This window comes from Apium graveolens, chromosome 4, assembly GCF_009905375.1.
Source record: "Apium graveolens cultivar Ventura chromosome 4, ASM990537v1, whole genome shotgun sequence".
NCBI classification, from domain to species: Eukaryota; Viridiplantae; Streptophyta; class Magnoliopsida; order Apiales; family Apiaceae; genus Apium; species Apium graveolens.
In genome coordinates, this window is record NC_133650.1 from 193,734,885 (window position 1) to 193,742,065 (window position 7,181).

Consider the following 7,181-nt stretch of genomic DNA (forward strand, 5'->3'; position numbering starts at 1 on the left):
GCTCTAGTACATTTTCACGAAGAAAGAGCTCAACATATGCCAGAGGAGGCAGTTAGAGCTAATCAAGAATAATGATTGGGAGATTCTTTATCATTCGGGGAAAGCCAATGTGGTGGCTGATGCCCTTAGTAAAAAGGAGAGACTCAAGATGATAATGTCTTTGGGAGAGTTTATAAGAGATTTTGGAAATAGTAGTGAAGGTAACCGGAGCCGGTACCGAAAAGCTGTTTGAGATTGCAATAGAGACCGAATTATTGGAAAAGAGCATACGGTGCCAGAGAAAGATGATAAGGGAATAATGAGGTATTCCTATAGAATTTGGGTTCCGAAAGTTCAAGAGCGTAAGGATGAGAACTTAGATGAGAGCCATAGTTTGAGGAATAAGATTTAGAGCAAACCCTGAACGTGATAGTCAGGGAGGTCGCCATCAAGATAGAAGGAACCCATGACATAATGGAGTGGAAAATGAGGATTTTAAATTAAAAGATGACCCCAATTATGGGGAGTAGGATGAAACATTTCATACTAAGGAAATAGAAAGTCGAGTAAGGAAAGGAGACCCGAGACGGTACTCCTATACGGCAATTCATGGACCTGTCTAGACAGAACTTAGACTATTATCCCCAACCACCACCTTGAGGAAACAATGCGATAGGAAATTCTTTCAGGACCTTTAAGTCTCTAAACTCTCAGAGTTCCAAGGAACAGGTTGACCTAGTCGAGGCAAGAGCCTGGCTAAAGGAAATATAGGAATCATTTGATATTCTAAATGATTGACGAACCACAAAAGACTGTTTTTGTCACTTACCCTCCTAAGAGAGAGACCACCTGCTGGTGAAAGACCAAGAAAGGCACGGAGCCAGAGGTTAGAATAAACTGATTTAAGTTCAGTCAATTGTTTTCGGGAAAGTAATTCCCAAGGTTATGGAGATAGTGTAAAAGCTTTAGAGCCAGAACAAAGGCAGACGAGTATGATGAATTATGAATCTAAGATGTAAAAGTTGTCAAGATTCGTTTTGTAGACACGAATCCAGAATGACGGGATGTTTGAAATCAATGCTTATGTTGTGTTGGTTCATGAAATAATGATAAGAGAAAGGAATATAACGGCAATAGAGTTTGAGAAATGACAAGGGAGTTGGGTATGAGGAAACCCTAAAGACTCATAGCAATAGAAATAGAAAAGTATGTAATCGTCAGGGTGATGATGATCCACCATGAGTTAAAATTGATGGTTGAAGGCATAAGAGATACATATATTGTACCCCCTTTAAGTTGGGAGGATTCGAGAAAACCTTGAGATAGTTCGAAGGATAAATATTGAGACACGGATAGACTGAGGAGACAAGAAAGTAAGAAATCAGGAAAAAAATTGGATGAAGGAAGTGACCTTCAATAATGTGAAATGTAAGACCGGTGGCTCGATACCCAGAAAGGGAGACGCCAGGTATGAAAGATATCCCAACATTGAGGTGACTGTTGAGATAAACAACAAAAGTAAATAAGGAATTATTAAGAAGAAGTTCACGTTGAACACGACCAATATCTTCCAGAACATCCTTGTTATCGTTACCAAATTAGGCAAGACAAGCGGATAACCGTTATTATCTTTTGGAGGCCATATGAATTGACCTCAATTTGAATAAGGATGTTATTATGAAGTTAGGTATAGACTATCGAGGTGGGAATGATGAAGAAGATAATCTATCAAGGATATATGACTTGGTTTATCCATGGATGGATGCATGTACCTTTTCAAAGGTGGAATTAAGGATAGAACATCGGTAACTTAAAATGAATCCTAGGGGAATGCATAAAGGTTGGCATTTCACCCTTAATAGGGACAGTATGAGTTTTCACAATATGATTGGGAAAGGGTTAAGGTAACAACAACCTTTAAGGATCAGTGGAGAAATTTTTCAGAAGTATATAGACAATGGTTCTGGTATTAGTAAATGGTATTTTGATATGCCCTGTATATAGGGAATACAGGAGGAACGATTGAACGATAACCTTAGAGGTTTTACAAGGAGAAAGGTAATATTCAAAATTCTCAAGAATAGAAATGTGGATAAAGGAAATATGACGTAATTATAATGATGCCAAGTGGGGCACGTGTTAAACCACGAGAATGTATGAATCGAACCAATAAAGGTCGAAATTGTTCAGGGCAATTAGGACTTAAGATAAAAGATGTTCTAAGTATAATTGAGAGTCAGTCGTGACAGTGATTAACCTCTAAAGACTGAGGCAATAACTTATGGAAAAAAAATGGTGATTTTTTTTTACTCATCACATTTTAAGGAAAACATCTTCACAAAAGCAGTGATTGAAATAAGGTAGAAAATTTATTTGGAGGTGGTTAATGTGACATTGACTGTAAGGAAATTTTACTATCAGGAAAGGCCAAAGAGGTGGCCGACACTTTAAAGGTAAGTGGATAATTATAGGCGCGTGTGCCAAAAGAATACAGTGATGATGGTTAAAAATGTGAAGGTTGCATTATGGTTTGGAAGATTGACATTCCTTCTGATGACTGTGCAATACCCAACCGTAATAGTAGTTGGTAAAGGTTTAATTCGTGTAATCGCCATGAACGGGCTATCTATCTTAGAAGGTACTATCTTGAGAATGAGCCTGGACCATGTTTAAAAAGGACTAAACGAACCTTTGAGTTAAGTCTTCTATTGAAGGCATATGATTAAGAATGGTATTAACCTGCTATCGGTGCTTTGATTGAAACTCTTCTGCAATTTTATATGCTTCATGTCATGTATGTATGTCAGGATCAGGAGTGTACTCCATGAATCATGAATGGTGATTATGTTACCTCCTTAGAAGGATTTGATACGACATGTATGGACTCCGTATGGTTAGCTATTAAGACTTCATGGAAAATGAATGACGACAGTAGGTCAGTGGTGGACCATAGTAAGGCAGCAATGATTCTGCGAGTATTGAGCTGATTACAACCGTGAGAGTTGTATTGGAATGGGTGTTGAGATTGAGTACCACTAATCGGGTCGTGGTAGTGTATAAGTTATCATTGATAGACTAATTAAGTAGAGTATCTACCTAGTGAATTATTATTCTTTCTTATCAATAGAGAGTCGTATTATTATACGAGGAAGGTTGCGGTGCAAGCATAGAATTCAAGTAACGATGATGTCTAGAATGAGATCCCAGATTCGATTTTCGATGTCGAGGGAGTTTCAAAGGTAATTGTGTATAAGCTCGAGGAAGAGCATGGGTCCATAGAATGATGGACGGGATAGCGAAAATATTTAGGCATGTGAAATAGGATGCTATAATACTTGATGTTGATATAAATACATATATGTTTTGTTCTCCTATGACAAACCTCTATAGTTCAGAGGTAGATTCCAAGTCAGATATTTTATGGCAATATTTTTTACATATATATACAATTCTCTTCAGTTCGCTCTTTTCTCTTCTTTTCATTTCATGTGAGCTGAGAAGAACAACCCTTCCAGAAGGGGAGGTATTGCCGAATGACTATCTATCTTTGTGATATAAGCCTAGTAGGATACCACATGTTGTTTAATTGCTTGTCAAGTACTAAAGGCTGGCCACCTTCTGTACTAACTATGCGATATAACAAGTGTTCATGATCATAGTGATCTCTCAACAAATTCCTTTACTTCTATTTGATTGATCAAATTTTGGAAAATAGAAACAACTGAAAAAGGAGTAATAAGTGGTGGTAGTATGCGGAATGGAAACACATTCGTGATACTAAGGTTGACGTGGTTATTAAAAAGTTATAGAACGCTAGCGAGCAAAAGTATAACTAGTATAATATTAGGAACGGAAGGTAGTAGCGACTACGAACTGGGAAAAAGGATGGGTAGTGAGAAGCAAAAGCTATAATGATTAGAAGCTATGATGAGAGTCTGTGTAATAGACTTGAAAGAATTTGGAATGATCACTTAATTCGGATTGAGTTATCTTACGACAATAGATCATATGTCATTATCGAGATGTCGCCTTATGAGATCCTTGAGGGAAGACAATGTCGATCTCCCTTATGTTAGGATGAAGTTGTAGAGCGCAAGATGCTCGGACCCGCAGTAGTCCAAAGGACCAAGGATATGATAGATCTAATCAGAGGACGGCTGGTAGTAGCCCAAGATGGACATGATAAGTATGTTGATTTGACACGAAAGGATAAAGAGTATGAAATAGGGGACCTAGTAATGTTATAGGTATCCCTTGGAAAGGATTGATGAGGTTCGGAAAGAAAGGAAAGCTAAGTCTACAATTTGATTGGACCCTTGGATATATTAAGACGTTTGGGAAGTTAGCATATGAGCTAGCCCTAACCCCGAACATGTAGCAGGTCGTAACGTGTTTCACGTATCAATGTTAAGGAAGTGTAATTCAGATGCCAGATAAATAGAGGCATATGAGCGCATAGATATGCAACCCGACGTAACCTATATGGAGCAACCAGGAAGGGTTATAGAGTGAAAAGGAACAAGTGCTTAGGAGAAGGATTATCAAACTAGGCAGAGTTTGGTGGTAGAACCACAATGTGGGAAAATTGACTCGAGAGTTAGAAAGTGTAATGATGTTACGACCGGCATTTTATGTAATATTATTTGTGAATAATATTAAGTTAAATAAAAATATATTCAATGCTTGTACGTTTGTGTGAGTGAAAATTTCTGCATTTTAAATTTGCTTTGGGTAGTATATGATTTTTCAAAGCAAGAATTTATTTAATTTCTTTATTTTTGATTTATAAGGAAGATTCTAAGCTTTGGAAAAAATTTCTTTTAAAAGACATTTTGTACACAAATTTTGAAAATGATTTTTATAAAGTCTCTAAAAATCCAAGTTATTTATGGTATAAATTTTATAATTTTTGAACTTGTACTTTATTATATAAAAATAAATCTTTGGAAATTAGTTGCTTAATAATTATCAAATTACATGAATAACCTTGCATGCAAACTCTCTTCTATTTAACCAAAGGGCAAAGAAGACATTCTCCACCCCACTAACTCACATTTTGCTAGCCAAATTACCTCCTTGACCTTGCATGCAAACTTGCCTAACTTTAGCTAGAGGGTTACTCTTGTCATTTCCTAAATCCACTCACATTTAGTCTAGTCAAAGACATAAAAAACAAAACTAAAGTGATGATCACTCCATTTTCACTCCACCCTCCCCTTTTCTCCTCCCCTCCCTCTCGGCTCAACCCTCACTCTCGGCCATCCCATAGCCGAGGCCCTCCATCCCCTTCATTTCTTCATTCTTTCACTCAAATAATCATCTTATATTCAAGTAATTTTACTCCCTATATGTTATTCTTATATATTTCAAAAGTATAGAGTGAAAAACCTATGTTTGACCTTGCATGGTGATGTTTTTGTTAAACTCAAAGTGAACCTCCTTGATTCTTGTGAATCTAAGGCTTTCACCAGAGTTATAGTATCATAGGGTCAAGAATGGCTAGACATAAGAGTGTTACACCTATGCGAATGCTGTTTTACCCTAATCCATTCGGCCATGACTTGATTAGGAGCCGAATGGATGGTGTTTTGTTGCCTTGTTAACATTTTTGTGTATTTGTGATGATAACATGAATTTTGTAGTAAAGTTTTGATAAAATCCTTTTGCATGCTAGTTGATCATTTAGTTGTAATCCATGTTAGGCTTGCATGTTGAATTATGATAAAAATTTATTTGGAAATCATGTTGTTTTGGTTTGAAAAACCCGAAGGCAAGCATGCATGTGGAATTCTCTTAGTTTGTTGTGAAATTTTGATCATTTGGAAAGATTTTGTTAGTGAGCCTTAATTTCAGTAGGAATAATGTGATAATATTGATTTATGCTTCTTGTTGCATGGTAATAATTTGTGGTTATCTTTTATAAAAATATATATCTTGTTGTTTCAAAGGCATGAAGATTTGCGATTTGTTAAGAGTAGTCTCTTTTGTTTTGCCATAGTTGCAACCTTAGGTAAGGATGATCTCACAAGGGTATTTTAAGAAAAAGGGAGTTAGTTCAGTAGAATACCAAGTATAGGTCTTGGTTTAAGTATTTAGTTGTTGTTAGTTGGGTTTGTCAAGTTAAAATCTTGGAAAATGAGAAGTTATAGTTTCTGCAGAAAAAATCAGTTTAGTACCCTGAGGTTTAGAGTGAGTTTGACCAGGTCATTGATGTGCACTTTGAGGCCCAAGCCACCAGAAGTTAGTATGGGGAGTATATAATAGGTTTTAGGAGTTGGTTGGAGGTTTGCATGTCATTTGGTTAGGTGCACAAGTAGAATAACAAAATCTGTCCAGCAGGGGACAGTTTTTGTTGCAACTTAGAAATAGGGAGATTTGGCCATGTCATGGGTAGGCCCTCATTAGGCCCAATTGGGCCTTAGTTAGAGGGTATGTCAGAGAAGTTTTTCCAACCATAGTTCATAGGATATGAGCTAGAACCATGTGCCACAAGTTAATTCAAGTCAGGGCATTTTCTGCCCAGAAAAACAGGGGAACCTTGGACTTTTAGCTTAGGCCCAAGAAGGCCCAAGCCAGGCCTTTGAGCCACATCAAGCTTATGAGATGCCCTTAGGTCAGGAGAGTCTTGTGTAAAAATTTTGAAGAAAAACTGTAGTTTAAGAGTGTCTAATGCACTCAAGAAACCCTAGTTACCATTCTGAAATTGCACCAGTAAGCACTTTCACTTATCACATAGTTTAGGACACTTAGAAGTGAGTAATAGGTCGACCACCATAGTTGTAGATAGTATAGGTCAGTAGAGCAAAAGGCACAAGTGAGGGTCAATAGGTTTGGATAATTTAGGAAAGGCACATTGAGTAGGAAGCCCAAATTCGAAGACTTCGTTTAGTTAGCGACCAAGTAATTTAAGTGGTGAGTCGAGATCATCCACGCCTAGTGTGGCGTTATGGTGTATGTGATGTTATTTGGTATTAATATACGATATGTGATTATGTGGCTACGTGTGTACATTTAAAAATATAATGTTGGATATGAATTAAGTGTGTCATAGGCCTAAGTGCCATCCATGTTAATTTCGGGTTGTAAATAGGTTAAGATAGAAAGAATATATTATAATGAGGATATTATTATTTATGTAGGATCTCGAGAACGAGGGAAAACTGCCTTAAAAAGTCGAGTGAAGCTCCAGTTGTTGCTCCTAC